This window comes from Megachile rotundata, chromosome 3, assembly GCF_050947335.1.
Source record: "Megachile rotundata isolate GNS110a chromosome 3, iyMegRotu1, whole genome shotgun sequence".
NCBI lineage: Eukaryota > Metazoa > Arthropoda > Insecta > Hymenoptera > Megachilidae > Megachile > Megachile rotundata.
The window spans coordinates 1230001-1250000 of record NC_134985.1 but is presented as its reverse complement, the minus strand read 5'-3'; positions in this window follow the sequence as shown (position 1 = coordinate 1250000).

The following is a 20000-nucleotide window of genomic DNA, read 5'->3' as shown; positions in this document are numbered from 1 at the left end:
GAGACAGAGACAGAGACAGAGACAGAGACAGAGACAGAGACAGAGACAGAGACAGAGACAGAGACAGAGACAGAGACAGAGACAGAGACAGAGACAGAGACAGAGACAGAGACAGAGACAGAGACAGAGACAGAGACAGAGACAGAGACAGAGACAGAGACAGAGACAGAGACAGAGACAGAGACAGAGACAGAGACAGAGACAGAGACGGTGTGAGAGACAGAGATAGAGACAGAGACAGAGACAGAGACAGAGACAGAGAGGTCGAGAGAGACAGAGATAGAGACGGAGACAGAGACAGAGACAGAGGCAGAGGCAGAGACTGCGACAGAGACAGTGACGGCGAGAGAGACAGAGATAGAGACAGAGACAGAGACAGAGGCAGAGGCAGAGGCAGAGGCAGAGACTGCGGCAGAGGCAGTGACGGCGAGAGAGACAGAAACAGAGACAGAAACAGAGACAGACATAGAGACAGAGACAGTGGCAGGGACAGAGGCAGAGACAGAGACAGAGACAGAGACAGAGACAGAGACAGAGACAGAGACAGAGACAGAGACAGCGACAGCGACAGAGTCAGGGACAGAGACAGAGACAGAGACAGAGACAGAGGCAGAGACAGAGACAGATACAGAGACAGAGACAGATACAGAGACAGAGACAGAGACGGAGACAGAGACAGAGACAGAGACAGAGACAGCGACAGGGACAGAGACATAGACAGAGACAGAGCCAGAGGTGGAAGCAGAGGCAGAGACAGCGAGAGAGATAGAGATAGAGGCAGAGACAGAGACAGAGACAGAGATCGAGGCAGCGGCAGAGGCAGAGACTGCGACAGAGACAGTGACGGCGAGAGAGACAGAGATAGAGACAGCGACAGAGACAGAGACAGGGACGGAGGCAGAGACAGAGACCGAGATAGAGACAGAGACAGAGACAGAGACAGAGGCAGAGGCAGAGGCAGAGGCAGAGACTGCGACAGAGACAGTGACGGCGAGAGAGACAGAAACAGAGACAGAAGCAGAGACAGACATAGAGACAGAGACAGAGGCAGGGACAGGGGCAGAGACAGAGACAGAGACAGAGACTGCGACAGAGACAGAGACACGGAGAGAGACAGAGATAGAGACATAGACAGAGACAGAGACAGAGACAGAGACAGCGAGAGAGACAGAGATAGAGACAGAGACAGAGACAGAGACAGAGACATATACAGAGACAGAGACCGAGATAGAGACAGAGACAGAGACAGAGGCAGAGGCAGAGGCAGAGGCAGAGGCAGAGGCAGAGACTGCGACAGAGACAATGACGGCGAGAGAGACAGAAACAGAGACAGAAACAGAGACAGACATAGAGACAGAGACAGAGGCAGAGACATAGACAGAGACAGAGACTGCGACAGAGACAGAGACCGCGAGAGAGACAGAGATAGAGACAGAGACAGAGACAGAGACAGAGAGAGAGACAGAGACAGAGACAGAGACAGAGACAGAGACAGAGACAGAGACAGCGACAGCGACAGAGACAGGGACAGAGAGAGAGACAGTGACAGAGACTGAGACAGAGACAGAGACAGAGATAGCGAGAGAGACAGAGATAGAGACAGAGACAGAGGCAGAGACAGAGGCAGGGACAGAGGCAGACACAGAGACAGAGACAGAGACAGAGACAGAGACCGAGACAGAGACAGAGATAGAGAAAGAGACAGAGACAGAGACAGCGACAGCGACAGAGACAGAGACAGAAACAGAGACAGACATAGAGACAGAGACAAAGGGCAGGGACAGAGGCAGAGACGGAGACAGATACAGAGACAGAGACTGAGACAGAGACAGAGACAGAGACGGCGTGAGAGACAGAGATAGAGACAGAGACAGAGACAGAGACGGAGACAGGGACAGAGACGGAGACAGAGACAGAGAAAGAGACAGAGACAGAGACAGCGACAGCGACAGAGACAGAAACAGAGACAGAGACAGAGACAGAGACAGAGACAGTGACAGAGACAGAGACAGAGACAGAGACGGCGCGAGAGACAGAGATAGAGACAGAGACAGAGACAGAGACAGATACGGCGAGAGAGACAGAGATAGAGACAGAGACAGAGACAGAGACGGAGACGGAGACAGAGACCGAGACAGAGACAGAGACAGAGACAGAGACAGAGACAGAGACAGAGACAGAGACAGAGACAGAGACAGAGACAGAGACAGAGACAGAGACAGAGACAGAGACAGAAACAGAGACAGAGACAGCGACAGAGACACAGACAGAGACAGAGACAGAGACAGAGACAGAGGCAGAGACAGAGACAGAGATAGAGACAGAGACAGAGACAGAGACGGAGACAGAGACAGAGACGGAGACAGAGACAGAGACAGAGAAAGAGACAGAGACAGAGACAGCGACGGAGACAGAAACAGAGACAGAGACAGAGAAGTCGAGAGAGACAGAGATAGAGACGGAGACAGAGACAGAGACGGCGAGAGAGACAGAGACAGAGACAGAGACAGAGACAGACACAGAGACAGAGACAGAGACAGAGACAGAGACAGAGACAGATACAGAGACAGAGACAGAGACAGAGACAGAGACAGAGAAAGAGACAGAGACAGAGACAGAGACAGAGACAGAGACAGAGACAGCGACAGAGACAGAGACAGAGACAGAGACAGAGACAGAGACAGAGACAGAGACAGAGACGGAGACAGAGACAGAGACAGAGACAGAGACAGAGACAGAGACAGAGACAGCGACAGCGACAGAGACAGGGACAGAGAGAGAGACAGAGACGGAGACTGAGACAGAGACAGAGACAGAGATAGCGAGAGAGACAGAGATAGAGAGAGAGACAGAGATTGAGACAGAGACAGAGACAGACAGAGACAGAGACAGAGACAGAGACAGAGACAGAGACAGAGACAGAGACAGAGACAGAGACAGAGACAGAGACAGAGACAGAGACAGAGACAGAGACAGAGACAGAGACAGAGACAGAGACAGAGACAGAGACAGAGGCAGAGGCAGAGGCAGAGACTGCGACAGAGACAGTGACGGCGAGAGAGACAGAAACAGAGACAGAAACAGAGACAGACATAGAGACAGAGACAGAGGCAAAGACATAGACAGAGACAGAGACTGCGACAGAGACAGAGACCGCGAGAGAGACAGAGATAGAGACGGAGACAGAGACAGAGACAGAGAGAGAGACAGAGACAGAGACAGAGACGGAGACAGAGACAGAGACAGAGACAGAGACAGAGACAGCGACAGCGACAGAGACAGGGACAGAGAGAGAGACAGAGACAGAGACTGAGACAGAGACAGAGACAGAGATAGCGAGAGAGACAGAGATAGAGAGAGAGACAGAGATTGAGACAGAGACAGAGACAGACAGAGACAGAGACAGAGACAGAGACAGAGACAGAGACAGAGACAAAGACAGAGACAGAGACAGACACAGATACAGAGACAGAGACAGAGACAGAGACAGAGACAGAGACAGAGGCAGAGACAGAGACAGAGACAGAGACGGAGGCAGAGACAGAGACAGAGACAGAGACAGAGACAGCGGCAGAGGCAGAGAGGTCGAGAGAGACAGAGATAGAGACGGAGACAGAGACAGAGACAGAGACAGAGACAGAGATAGAGACAGAGACAGAGGCAGAGACAGAGGCAGAGACAGAGGCAGAGACAGAGACAGAGACAGGGACGGAGACAGAGACAGAGACCGAGATAGAGACAGAGACAGAGACAGAGGCAGAGGCAGAGGCAGAGGCAGAGACTGCGACAGAGACAGTGACGGCGAGAGAGACAGAAACAGAGACAGAAGCCGAGACAGACATAGAGACAGAGACAGAGACCGAGACAGAGAGAGAGACAGAGACAGAGACAGAGACAGAGACAGAGACAGAGACAGAGACAGAGACAGAGACAGAGAAAGAGACAGAGACAGACATAGAGACTGAGACAAAGGGCAGGGACAGAGGCAGAGACAGAGACAGATACAGAGACAGAGACTGAGACAGAGACAGAGACAGAGACAGAGACAGAGACAGAGACAGAGACAGAGACAGAGACAGAGACAGAGACAGAGACAGAGACAGAGACAGAGACAGAGACTCCGACAGAGACAGAGACAGCGAGAGAGACAGAGATAGAGACAGAGACAGAGACAGAGACAGAGACAGGGACAGAGACAGAGACAGAGACAGAAACAGAGACAGAAACAGAGACAGACATAGAGACAGAGACAGTGGCAGGGACAGAGGCAGAGAGAGAGACAGAGACAGAGACAGAGACGGAGGCAGAGACAGAGACAGAGACAGAGACAGAGACAGAGACAGAGGCAGAGGCAGAGAGGTCGAGAGAGACAGAGATAGAGACGGAGACAGAGACAGAGACAGAGACAGAGACAGCGGCAGAGGCAGAGAGGTCGAGAGAGACAGAGATAGAGACGGAGACAGAGACAGAGACAGAGACGGCGAGAGAGACAGAGACAGAGACAGAGACAGATACAGAGACAGAGACAGAGACAGAGGCAGGGACAGAGGCAGAGACAGAGACAGAGACAGAGACAGCGACAGAGACAGAGACCGCGAGAGAGACAGAGATAGAGACAGAGACAGAGACAGAGACAGCGAGAGAGACAGAGATAGAGACAGAGACAGAGACAGAGACAGAGACAGAGACAGAGACAGAGACTGCGACAGAGACAGAGACAGAGACCGCGAGAGAGACAGAGATAGAGACAGAGACAGAGACAGAGACTGAGACAGCGAGAGAGACAGAGACAGAGACAGAGACAGAGACAGAGACAGAGACAGAGACAAAGACAGAGGCAGAGAGAGAGACGGCGAGAGAGACAGAGATAGAGACAGAGACAGAGACAGAGACAGAGACAGAGACAGAGACAGAGATAGAGACAGAGACAGAGACAGACACAGATACAGAGGCAGAGACAGAGACAGAAGCAGAGACAGAGACAGAGACAGAGACGGAGGCAGAGACAGAGACAGAGACAGAGACAGAGACAGAGACAGAGACAGAGGCAGAGACAGAGACAGAGACTCAGACAGCGAGAGAGACAGAGACAGAGACAGAGACAGAGACAGAGACAGAGACAAAGACAGAGGCAGAGAGAGAGACGGCGAGAGAGACAGAGATAGAGACAGAGACAGAGACAGAGACAGAGACAGAGACAGATACAGAGACAGAGACAGATACAGAGACAGATACAGAGACAGAGACAGATACAGAGACAGATACAGATACAGAGACAGAGACAGAGACAGATACAGAGACAGAGACAGATGCAGAGACAGACACAGAGACAGAGACAGATACAGAGACAGAGACAGAGACAGAGACAGAGACAGAGACAGAGACAGAGACAGAGACAGAGGCAGAGGCAAAGGCAGAGGCAGAGACTGCGACAGAGACAGTGACGGCGAGAGAGACAGAGATAGAGACAGAGACAGAGACAGAGACAGAGACAGAGACGGAGACAGAGACAGAGACAGAGACAGAGACAGCGACAGCGACAGAGACAGGGACAGAGAGAGAGACAGACACAGAGACTGAGACAGAGACAGAGACAGAGATAGCGAGAGAGACAGATATAGAGACAGAGACAGAGATTGAGACAGAGACAGAGACAGACAGAGACAGAGACAGAGACAGAGACAGAGACAGAGACAGAGACAGAGACAGAGACAGAGACAGAGACCGAGACAGAGACAGAGATAGAGACGGAGACGGAGACAGAGACAGAGACAGAGACAGAGACAGAGACAGAGACAGAGACGGAGACAGAGACAGAGACAAAGACAGAGGCAGAGACAGAGACGGAGACAGAGACAGAGACAGAGACAGACACAGAGACAGAGACAGAGACAGAGACGGAGACGGAGACAGAGACAGAGACAGAGACAGAGACGGAGACAGAGACGGAGACAGAGACAGAGACAGAGGCAGAGACAGAGACAGAGACAGAGAAAGAGACAGAGACAGAGACAGCGACAGCGACAGAGACAGAGACAGAAACAGAGACAGAGTCAGAGACAGACATAGAGACAGAGACAAAGGGCAGGGACAGAGGCAGAGACGGAGACAGATACAGAGACAGAGACAGAGACAGAGACAGAGACAGAGACAGAGACAGAGACAGAGACAGAGACAGAGACAGAGACAGAGACAGAGACAGAGACAGAGACAGAGACAGAGAAAGAGACAGAGACAGACATAGAGACAGAGACAAAGGGCAGGGACAGAGGCAGAGACAGAGACAGATACAGAGACAGAGACTGAGACAGAGACAGAGACAGAGACAGAGACAGAGACAGAGACAGAGACAGAGACAGAGACAGAGACTCCGACAGAGACAGAGACAGCGAGAGAGACAGAGATAGAGACAGAGACAGAGACAGAGACAGGGACAGAGACAGAGACAGAGACAGAGACAGAAACAGAGACAGAAACAGAGACAGACATAGAGACAGAGACAGAGACAGTGGCAGGGACAGAGGCAGAGACAGAGACAGAGACAGAGACAGAGACAGAGACAGAGACAGAGACAGAGACAGAGACAGCGACAGCGACAGAGTCAGGGACAGAGAGAGAGACAGAGATAGAGACAGAGACAGAGACAGAGACAGAGACAGAGACAGAGACAGAGACAGATACAGAGACAGAGACAGAGACAGAGACAGAGACAGAGACAGAGACAGAGACAGAGACAGAGACAGAGACTGAGACAGCGAGAGAGACAGAGACAGAGACAGAGGCAGAGACAGAGACAGAGACAGAGACGGAGGCAGAGACAAGGACAGAGTCAGAGACAGAGACAGAGGCAGAGGCAGAGAGGTCGAGAGAGACAGAGATAGAGACGGAGACAGAGACAGAGACAGAGACAGAGACGGAGACAGAGACAGAGACAGAGACAGAGACAGAGGCAGAGACAGAGACAGAGATAGAGACAGAGACAGAGACAGAGACGGAGACAGAGACAGAGACGGAGACAGAGACAGAGACAGAGAAAGAGACAGAGACAGAGACAGCGACGGAGACAGAAACAGAGACAGAGACAGAGAAGTCGAGAGAGACAGAGATAGAGACGGAGACAGAGACAGAGACGGCGAGAGAGACAGAGACAGAGACAGAGACAGAGACAGACACAGAGACAGAGACAGAGACAGAGACAGAGACAGAGACAGATACAGAGACAGAGACAGAGACAGAGACAGAGACAGAGAAAGAGACAGAGACAGAGACAGAGACAGAGACAGAGACAGAGACAGCGACAGAGACAGAGACAGAGACAGAGACAGAGACAGAGACAGAGACAGAGACAGAGACGGAGACAGAGACAGAGACAGAGACAGAGACAGAGACAGAGACAGAGACAGCGACAGCGACAGAGACAGGGACAGAGAGAGAGACAGAGACGGAGACTGAGACAGAGACAGAGACAGAGATAGCGAGAGAGACAGAGATAGAGAGAGAGACAGAGATTGAGACAGAGACAGAGACAGACAGAGACAGAGACAGAGACAGAGACAGAGACAGAGACAGAGACAGAGACAGAGACAGAGACAGAGACAGAGACAGAGACAGAGACAGAGACAGAGACAGAGACAGAGACAGAGACAGAGACAGAGACAGAGACAGAGACAGAGGCAGAGGCAGAGGCAGAGACTGCGACAGAGACAGTGACGGCGAGAGAGACAGAAACAGAGACAGAAACAGAGACAGACATAGAGACAGAGACAGAGGCAAAGACATAGACAGAGACAGAGACTGCGACAGAGACAGAGACCGCGAGAGAGACAGAGATAGAGACGGAGACAGAGACAGAGACAGAGAGAGAGACAGAGACAGAGACAGAGACGGAGACAGAGACAGAGACAGAGACAGAGACAGAGACAGCGACAGCGACAGAGACAGGGACAGAGAGAGAGACAGAGACAGAGACTGAGACAGAGACAGAGACAGAGATAGCGAGAGAGACAGAGATAGAGAGAGAGACAGAGATTGAGACAGAGACAGAGACAGACAGAGACAGAGACAGAGACAGAGACAGAGACAGAGACAGAGACAGAGACAAAGACAGAGACAGAGACAGACACAGATACAGAGACAGAGACAGAGACAGAGACAGAGACAGAGACAGAGGCAGAGACAGAGACAGAGACAGAGACGGAGGCAGAGACAGAGACAGAGACAGAGACAGAGACAGCGGCAGAGGCAGAGAGGTCGAGAGAGACAGAGATAGAGACGGAGACAGAGACAGAGACAGAGACAGAGACAGAGATAGAGACAGAGACAGAGGCAGAGACAGAGGCAGAGACAGAGGCAGAGACAGAGACAGAGACAGGGACGGAGACAGAGACAGAGACCGAGATAGAGACAGAGACAGAGACAGAGGCAGAGGCAGAGGCAGAGGCAGAGACTGCGACAGAGACAGTGACGGCGAGAGAGACAGAAACAGAGACAGAAGCCGAGACAGACATAGAGACAGAGACAGAGACCGAGACAGAGAGAGAGACAGAGACAGAGACAGAGACAGAGACAGAGACAGAGACAGAGACAGAGACAGAGACAGAGAAAGAGACAGAGACAGACATAGAGACTGAGACAAAGGGCAGGGACAGAGGCAGAGACAGAGACAGATACAGAGACAGAGACTGAGACAGAGACAGAGACAGAGACAGAGACAGAGACAGAGACAGAGACAGAGACAGAGACAGAGACAGAGACAGAGACAGAGACAGAGACAGAGACAGAGGCAGAGAGAGAGACGGCGAGAGAGACAGAGATAGAGACAGAGACAGAGACAGAGACAGAGACAGAGACAGAGACAGAGATAGAGACAGAGACAGAGACAGACACAGATACAGAGGCAGAGACAGAGACAGAAGCAGAGACAGAGACAGAGACAGAGACGGAGGCAGAGACAGAGACAGAGACAGAGACAGAGACAGAGACAGAGACAGAGGCAGAGACAGAGACAGAGACTCAGACAGCGAGAGAGACAGAGACAGAGACAGAGACAGAGACAGAGACAGAGACAAAGACAGAGGCAGAGAGAGAGACGGCGAGAGAGACAGAGATAGAGACAGAGACAGAGACAGAGACAGAGACAGAGACAGATACAGAGACAGAGACAGATACAGAGACAGATACAGAGACAGAGACAGATACAGAGACAGATACAGATACAGAGACAGAGACAGAGACAGATACAGAGACAGAGACAGATGCAGAGACAGACACAGAGACAGAGACAGATACAGAGACAGAGACAGAGACAGAGACAGAGACAGAGACAGAGACAGAGACAGAGACAGAGACAGAGACAGAGGCAGAGGCAAAGGCAGAGGCAGAGACTGCGACAGAGACAGTGACGGCGAGAGAGACAGAGATAGAGACAGAGACAGAGACAGAGACAGAGACAGAGACGGAGACAGAGACAGAGACAGAGACAGAGACAGCGACAGCGACAGAGACAGGGACAGAGAGAGAGACAGACACAGAGACTGAGACAGAGACAGAGACAGAGATAGCGAGAGAGACAGATATAGAGACAGAGACAGAGATTGAGACAGAGACAGAGACAGACAGAGACAGAGACAGAGACAGAGACAGAGACAGAGACAGAGACAGAGACAGAGACAGAGACAGAGACAGAGACAGAGACCGAGACAGAGACAGAGATAGAGACGGAGACGGAGACAGAGACAGAGACAGAGACAGAGACAGAGACAGAGACAGAGACGGAGACAGAGACAGAGACAAAGACAGAGGCAGAGACAGAGACGGAGACAGAGACAGAGACAGAGACAGACACAGAGACAGAGACAGAGACAGAGACGGAGACGGAGACAGAGACAGAGACAGAGACAGAGACGGAGACAGAGACGGAGACAGAGACAGAGACAGAGGCAGAGACAGAGACAGAGACAGAGAAAGAGACAGAGACAGAGACAGCGACAGCGACAGAGACAGAGACAGAAACAGAGACAGAGTCAGAGACAGACATAGAGACAGAGACAAAGGGCAGGGACAGAGGCAGAGACGGAGACAGATACAGAGACAGAGACAGAGACAGAGACAGAGACAGAGACAGAGACAGAGACAGAGACAGAGACAGAGACAGAGACAGAGACAGAGACAGAGACAGAGACAGAGAAAGAGACAGAGACAGACATAGAGACAGAGACAAAGGGCAGGGACAGAGGCAGAGACAGAGACAGATACAGAGACAGAGACTGAGACAGAGACAGAGACAGAGACAGAGACAGAGACAGAGACAGAGACAGAGACAGAGACAGAGACTCCGACAGAGACAGAGACAGCGAGAGAGACAGAGATAGAGACAGAGACAGAGACAGAGACAGGGACAGAGACAGAGACAGAGACAGAGACAGAAACAGAGACAGAAACAGAGACAGACATAGAGACAGAGACAGAGACAGTGGCAGGGACAGAGGCAGAGACAGAGACAGAGACAGAGACAGAGACAGAGACAGAGACAGAGACAGAGACAGAGACAGCGACAGCGACAGAGTCAGGGACAGAGAGAGAGACAGAGATAGAGACAGAGACAGAGACAGAGACAGAGACAGAGACAGAGACAGAGACAGATACAGAGACAGAGACAGAGACAGAGACAGAGACAGAGACAGAGACAGAGACAGAGACAGAGACAGAGACTGAGACAGCGAGAGAGACAGAGACAGAGACAGAGGCAGAGACAGAGACAGAGACAGAGACGGAGGCAGAGACAAGGACAGAGTCAGAGACAGAGACAGAGGCAGAGGCAGAGAGGTCGAGAGAGACAGAGATAGAGACGGAGACAGAGACAGAGACAGAGACAGAGACGGAGACAGAGACAGAGACAGAGACAGAGACAGCGACAGCGACAGAGACAGGGACAGAGAGAGAGACAGAGACAGAGACTGAGACAGAGACAGAGACAGAGATAGCGAGAGAGACAGAGATAGAGACAGAGACAGAGACAGAGGCAGAGGCAGAGGCAGAGGCAGAGACTGCGACAGAGACAGTGACGGCGAGAGAGACAGAAACAGAGACAGAAGCAGAGACAGACATAGAGACAGAGACAGAGGCAGGGACAGGGGCAGAGACAGAGACAGAGACAGAGACTGCGACAGAGACAGAGACACGGAGAGAGACAGAGATAGAGACAGAGACAGAGACAGAGACAGAGACAGCGAGAGAGACAGAGATAGAGACAGAGACAGAGACAGAGACAGAGACATATACAGAGACAGAGACCGAGACAGAGACAGAGACTGAGATAGAGACAGAGACAGAGATAGCGAGAGAGACAGAGATAGAGACAGAGACAGAGGCAGAGACAGAGGCAGGGACAGAGGCAGACACAGAGACAGAGACAGAGACATGGACAGGGACAGAGGCAGAGGTAAAAGCAGAGACAGAGACAGCGAGAGAGATAGAGATAGAGGCAGAGACAGAGACAGAGTCAGAGATAGAGGCAGCGGCAGAGGCAGAGACTGCGACAGAGACAGTGACGGCGAGAGAGACAGAGATAGAGACAGCGACAGAGACAGAGACGGGGACGGAGACAGAGACAGAAACCGAGATAGAGACAGAGACAGAGACAGTGGTAGACGCAGAGGCAAAGGCAGAGGCAGAGACTGCGACAGAGACAGTGACGGCGAGAGAGACAGAAACAGAGACAGAAACAGATGCAGACATAGAGACAGAGACAGCGGCAGGGACAGAGGCAGAGACAGAGACAGAGACAGAGACTGCGACAGAGACAGAGACCGCGAGAGAGACAGAGATAGAGACAGCGACAGAGACAGAGACAGAGACAGCGAGAGAGACAGAGATAGAGACAGAGACAGAGACAGAGACAGAGACAGAGACAGAGACAGAGACTGCGACAGAGACAGAGACCGCGAGAGAGACAGAGATAGAGACAGAGACAGAGACAGAGACTGAGACAGCGAGAGAGACAGAGACAGAGACAGAGGCAGAGACAGAGACAGAGACAGAGACGGAGGCAGAGACAAGGACAGAGTCAGAGACAGAGACAGAGGCAGAGGCAGAGAGGTCGAGAGAGACAGAGATAGAGACGGAGACAGAGACAGAGACAGAGACGGCGAGAGAGACAGAGACAGAGACAGAGACAGATACAGAGACAGAGACAGAGACAGAGGCAGAGGCAGCGGCAGAGACTGCGACAGAGACAGTGACGGCGAGAGAGACAGAGATAGAGACAGAGACAGAGACAGAGACAGAGACGGAGACAGAGACAGAGACAGCGACAGAGACAGAGACAGCGACAGCGACAGAGACAGGGCCAGAGAGAGAGACAGAGACAGAGACTGAGACCGAGACAGAGACAGAGATAGCGAGAGAGACAGAGATAGAGACAGAGACAGAGATTGAGACAGAGACAGAGACAGACAGAGACAGAGACAGTGACAGAGCCAGAGACAGAGACAGAGACAGAGACAGAGACAGAGACAGAGACAGAGACAGAGACAGAGACAGAGACAGAGACAGAGACAGAGACAGAGACAGAGACAGAGACAGAGACAGAGACAGAGACAGAGACAGAGACAGAGACCCGAGATAGAGACGGAGACAGAGACAGAGATAGAGACAGAGACAGAGACAGAGACAGAGATAGAGACAGAGACAGAGACAGACACAGATACAGAGGCAGAGACAGAGACAGAAGCAGAGACAGAGACAGAGACAGAGACGGAGGCAGAGACAGAGACAGAGACAGAGACAGAGACAGAGACAGAGACAGAGACAGAGACTCAGACAGCGAGAGAGACAGAGACAGAGACAGAGACAGAGACAGAGACAGAGACAAAGACAGAGGCAGAGAGAGAGACGGCGAGAGAGACAGAGATAGAGACAGAGACAGAGACAGAGACAGAGATAGAGACAGAGACAGAGACAGACACAGATACAGAGACAGAGACAGAGACAGAGACAGAAGCAGAGACAGAGACAGAGACAGAGACGGAGGCAGAGACAGAGACAGAGACAGAGACAGAGACAGAGACAGAGACAGAGACAGAGACAGAGACAGAGACGGAGACAGAGACAGAGACAGAGACAGAGACAGAGACAGAGACAGAGACAGCGACAGCGACAGAGACAGGGACAGAGAGAGAGACAGAGACGGAGACTGAGACAGAGACAGAGACAGAGATAGCGAGAGAGACAGAGATAGAGAGAGAGACAGAGATTGAGACAGAGACAGAGACAGACAGAGACAGAGACAGAGACAGAGACAGAGACAGAGACAGAGACAGAGACAGAGACAGAGACAGAGACAGAGACAGAGACAGAGACAGAGACAGAGACAGAGACAGAGACAGAGACAGAGACAGAGACAGAGACAGAGGCAGAGGCAGAGGCAGAGACTGCGACAGAGACAGTGACGGCGAGAGAGACAGAAACAGAGACAGAAACAGAGACAGACATAGAGACAGAGACAGAGGCAAAGACATAGACAGAGACAGAGACTGCGACAGAGACAGAGACCGCGAGAGAGACAGAGATAGAGACGGAGACAGAGACAGAGACAGAGAGAGAGACAGAGACAGAGACAGAGACGGAGACAGAGACAGAGACAGAGACAGAGACAGAGACAGCGACAGCGACAGAGACAGGGACAGAGAGAGAGACAGAGACAGAGACTGAGACAGAGACAGAGACAGAGATAGCGAGAGAGACAGAGATAGAGAGAGAGACAGAGATTGAGACAGAGACAGAGACAGACAGAGACAGAGACAGAGACAGAGACAGAGACAGAGACAGAGACAGAGACAAAGACAGAGACAGAGACAGACACAGATACAGAGACAGAGACAGAGACAGAGACAGAGACAGAGACAGAGGCAGAGACAGAGACAGAGACAGAGACGGAGGCAGAGACAGAGACAGAGACAGAGACAGAGACAGCGGCAGAGGCAGAGAGGTCGAGAGAGACAGAGATAGAGACGGAGACAGAGACAGAGACAGAGACAGAGACAGAGATAGAGACAGAGACAGAGGCAGAGACAGAGGCAGAGACAGAGGCAGAGACAGAGACAGAGACAGGGACGGAGACAGAGACAGAGACCGAGATAGAGACAGAGACAGAGACAGAGGCAGAGGCAGAGGCAGAGGCAGAGACTGCGACAGAGACAGTGACGGCGAGAGAGACAGAAACAGAGACAGAAGCCGAGACAGACATAGAGACAGAGACAGAGACCGAGACAGAGAGAGAGACAGAGACAGAGACAGAGACAGAGACAGAGACAGAGACAGAGACAGAGACAGAGACAGAGAAAGAGACAGAGACAGACATAGAGACTGAGACAAAGGGCAGGGACAGAGGCAGAGACAGAGACAGATACAGAGACAGAGACTGAGACAGAGACAGAGACAGAGACAGAGACAGAGACAGAGACAGAGACAGAGACAGAGACAGAGACAGAGACAGAGACAGAGACAGAGACAGAGACAGAGACTCCGACAGAGACAGAGACAGCGAGAGAGACAGAGATAGAGACAGAGACAGAGACAGAGACAGAGACAGGGACAGAGACAGAGACAGAGACAGAAACAGAGACAGAAACAGAGACAGACATAGAGACAGAGACAGTGGCAGGGACAGAGGCAGAGAGAGAGACAGAGACAGAGACAGAGACGGAGGCAGAGACAGAGACAGAGACAGAGACAGAGACAGAGACAGAGGCAGAGGCAGAGAGGTCGAGAGAGACAGAGATAGAGACGGAGACAGAGACAGAGACAGAGACAGAGACAGCGGCAGAGGCAGAGAGGTCGAGAGAGACAGAGATAGAGACGGAGACAGAGACAGAGACAGAGACGGCGAGAGAGACAGAGACAGAGACAGAGACAGATACAGAGACAGAGACAGAGACAGAGGCAGGGACAGAGGCAGAGACAGAGACAGAGACAGAGACAGCGACAGAGACAGAGACCGCGAGAGAGACAGAGATAGAGACAGAGACAGAGACAGAGACAGCGAGAGAGACAGAGATAGAGACAGAGACAGAGACAGAGACAGAGACAGAGACAGAGACAGAGACTGCGACAGAGACAGAGACAGAGACCGCGAGAGAGACAGAGATAGAGACAGAGACAGAGACAGAGACTGAGACAGCGAGAGAGACAGAGACAGAGACAGAGACAGAGACAGAGACAGAGACAAAGACAGAGGCAGAGAGAGAGACGGCGAGAGAGACAGAGATAGAGACAGAGACAGAGACAGAGACAGAGACAGAGACAGAGACAGAGATAGAGACAGAGACAGAGACAGACACAGATACAGAGGCAGAGACAGAGACAGAAGCAGAGACAGAGACAGAGACAGAGACGGAGGCAGAGACAGAGACAGAGACAGAGACAGAGACAGAGACAGAGACAGAGGCAGAGACAGAGACAGAGACTCAGACAGCGAGAGAGACAGAGACAGAGACAGAGACAGAGACAGAGACAGAGACAAAGACAGAGGCAGAGAGAGAGACGGCGAGAGAGACAGAGATAGAGACAGAGACAGAGACAGAGACAGAGACAGAGACAGATACAGAGACAGAGACAGATACAGAGACAGATACAGAGACAGAGACAGATACAGAGACAGATACAGATACAGAGACAGAGACAGAGACAGATACAGAGACAGAGACAGATGCAGAGACAGACACAGAGACAGAGACAGATACAGAGACAGAGACAGAGACAGAGACAGAGACAGAGACAGAGACAGAGACAGAGACAGAGGCAGAGGCAAAGGCAGAGGCAGAGACTGCGACAGAGACAGTGACGGCGAGAGAGACAGAGATAGAGACAGAGACAGAGACAGAGACAGAGACAGAGACGGAGACAGAGACAGAGACAGAGACAGAGACAGCGACAGCGACAGAGACAGGGACAGAGAGAGAGACAGACACAGAGACTGAGACAGAGACAGAGACAGAGATAGCGAGAGAGACAGATATAGAGACAGAGACAGAGATTGAGACAGAGACAGAGACAGACAGAGACAGAGACAGAGACAGAGACAGAGACAGAGACAGAGACAGAGACAGAGACAGAGACAGAGACCGAGACAGAGACAGAGATAGAGACGGAGACGGAGACAGAGACAGAGACAGAGACAGAGACAGAGACAGAGACAGAGACGGAGACAGAGACAGAGACAAAGACAGAGGCAGAGACAGAGACGGAGACAGAGACAGAGACAGAGACAGACACAGAGACAGAGACAGAGACAGAGACGGAGACGGAGACAGAGACAGAGACAGAGACAGAGACGGAGACAGAGACGGAGACAGAGACAGAGACAGAGGCAGAGACAGAGACAGAGACAGAGAAAGAGACAGAGACAGAGACAGCGACAGCGACAGAGACAGAGACAGAAACAGAGACAGAGTCAGAGACAGACATAGAGACAGAGACAAAGGGCAGGGACAGAGGCAGAGACGGAGACAGATACAGAGACAGAGACAGAGACAGAGACAGAGACAGAGACAGAGACAGAGACAGAGACAGAGACAGAGACAGAGACAGAGACAGAGACAGAGACAGAGACAGAGAAAGAGACAGAGACAGACATAGAGACAGAGACAAAGGGCAGGGACAGAGGCAGAGACAGAGACAGATACAGAGACAGAGACTGAGACAGAGACAGAGACAGAGACAGAGACAGAGACAGAGACAGAGACAGAGACAGAGACAGAGACTCCGACAGAGACAGAGACAGCGAGAGAGACAGAGATAGAGACAGAGACAGAGACAGAGACAGGGACAGAGACAGAGACAGAGACAGAGACAGAAACAGAGACAGAAACAGAGACAGACATAGAGACAGAGACAGAGACAGTGGCAGGGACAGAGGCAGAGACAGAGACAGAGACAGAGACAGAGACAGAGACAGAGACAGAGACAGAGACAGAGACAGCGACAGCGACAGAGTCAGGGACAGAGAGAGAGACAGAGATAGAGACAGAGACAGAGACAGAGACAGAGACAGAGACAGAGACAGAGACAGATACAGAGACAGAGACAGAGACAGAGACAGAGACAGAGACAGAGACAGAGACAGAGACAGAGACAGAGACTGAGACAGCGAGAGAGACAGAGACAGAGACAGAGGCAGAGACAGAGACAGAGACAGAGACGGAGGCAGAGACAAGGACAGAGTCAGAGACAGAGACAGAGGCAGAGGCAGAGAGGTCGAGAGAGACAGAGATAGAGACGGAGACAGAGACAGAGACAGAGACAGAGACGGAGACAGAGACAGAGACAGAGACAGAGACAGCGACAGCGACAGAGACAGGGACAGAGAGAGAGACAGAGACAGAGACTGAGACAGAGACAGAGACAGAGATAGCGAGAGAGACAGAGATAGAGACAGAGACAGAGACAGAGGCAGAGGCAGAGGCAGAGGCAGAGACTGCGACAGAGACAGTGACGGCGAGAGAGACAGAAACAGAGACAGAAGCAGAGACAGACATAGAGACAGAGACAGAGGCAGGGACAGGGGCAGAGACAGAGACAGAGACAGAGACTGCGACAGAGACAGAGACACGGAGAGAGACAGAGATAGAGACAGAGACAGAGACAGAGACAGAGACAGCGAGAGAGACAGAGATAGAGACAGAGACAGAGACAGAGACAGAGACATATACAGAGACAGAGACCGAGACAGAGACAGAGACTGAGATAGAGACAGAGACAGAGATAGCGAGAGAGACAGAGATAGAGACAGAGACAGAGGCAGAGACAGAGGCAGGGACAGAGGCAGACACAGAGACAGAGACAGAGACATGGACAGGGACAGAGGCAGAGGTAAAAGCAGAGACAGAGACAGCGAGAGAGATAGAGATAGAGGCAGAGACAGAGACAGAGTCAGAGATAGAGGCAGCGGCAGAGGCAGAGACTGCGACAGAGACAGTGACGGCGAGAGAGACAGAGATAGAGACAGCGACAGAGACAGAGACGGGGACGGAGACAGAGACAGAAACCGAGATAGAGACAGAGACAGAGACAGTGGTAGACGCAGAGGCAAAGGCAGAGGCAGAGACTGCGACAGAGACAGTGACGGCGAGAGAGACAGAAACAGAGACAGAAACAGATGCAGACATAGAGACAGAGACAGCGGCAGGGACAGAGGCAGAGACAGAGACAGAGACAGAGACTGCGACAGAGACAGAGACCGCGAGAGAGACAGAGATAGAGACAGCGACAGAGACAGAGACAGAGACAGCGAGAGAGACAGAGATAGAGACAGAGACAGAGACAGAGACAGAGACAGAGACAGAGACAGAGACTGCGACAGAGACAGAGACCGCGAGAGAGACAGAGATAGAGACAGAGACAGAGACAGAGACTGAGACAGCGAGAGAGACAGAGACAGAGACAGAGGCAGAGACAGAGACAGAGACAGAGACGGAGGCAGAGACAAGGACAGAGTCAGAGACAGAGACAGAGGCAGAGGCAGAGAGGTCGAGAGAGACAGAGATAGAGACGGAGACAGAGACAGAGACAGAGACGGCGAGAGAGACAGAGACAGAGACAGAGACAGATACAGAGACAGAGACAGAGACAGAGGCAGAGGCAGCGGCAGAGACTGCGACAGAGACAGTGACGGCGAGAGAGACAGAGATAGAGACAGAGACAGAGACAGAGACAGAGACGGAGACAGAGACAGAGACAGCGACAGAGACAGAGACAGCGACAGCGACAGAGACAGGGCCAGAGAGAGAGACAGAGACAGAGACTGAGACCGAGACAGAGACAGAGATAGCGAGAGAGACAGAGATAGAGACAGAGACAGAGATTGAGACAGAGACAGAGACAGACAGAGACAGAGACAGTGACAGAGCCAGAGACAGAGACAGAGACAGAGACAGAGACAGAGACAGAGACAGAGACAGAGACAGAGACAGAGACAGAGACAGAGACAGAGACAGAGACAGAGACAGAGACAGAGACAGAGACAGAGACAGAGACAGAGACAGAGACCCGAGATAGAGACGGAGACAGAGACAGAGATAGAGATAGAGACAGAGACAGAGACAGAGACAGAGATAGAGACAGAGACAGAGACAGACACAGATACAGAGGCAGAGACAGAGACAGAAGCAGAGACAGAGACAGAGACAGAGACGGAGGCAGAGACAGAGACAGAGACAGAGACAGAGACAGAGACAGAGACAGAGACAGAGACTCAGACAGCGAGAGAGACAGAGACAGAGACAGAGACAGAGACAGAGACAGAGACAAAGACAGAGGCAGAGAGAGAGACGGCGAGAGAGACAGAGATAGAGACAGAGACAGAGACAGAGACAGAGATAGAGACAGAGACAGAGACAGACACAGATACAGAGACAGAGACAGAGACAGAAGCAGAGACAGAGACAGAGACAGAGACGGAGGCAGAGACAGAGACAGAGACAGAGACAGAGACAGAGACAGAGACAGAGACAGAGACAGAGACAGAGACAGATACAGATACAGAGACAGAGACAGATACAGAGACAGAGACAGATACAGAGACAGAGACAGATACAGAGACAGAGACAGAGACAGAGACAGAGACAGAGGCAGAGGCAGAGGCAGAGACTGCGACAGAGACAGTGACGGCGAGAGAGACAGAGATAGAGACAGAGACAGAGACAGAGACAGAGACAGAGACGGAGACAGAGACAGAGACAGAGACAGAGACAGAGACAGCGACAGCGACAGAGACAGGGACAGAGAGAGAGGCAGAGACAGAGACTGAGACAGAGACAGAGACAGAGATAGCGAGAGAGAGAGAGAGATAGAGACAGAGACAGAGATTGATACAGAGACAGAGACAGACAGAGACAGAGACAGAGACAGAGACAGAGACAGAGACAGAGACAGAGACAGAGACAGAGACAGAGACAGGGACAGAGACAGAGACAGAGACAGCGAGGGAGACAGAGATAGAGACA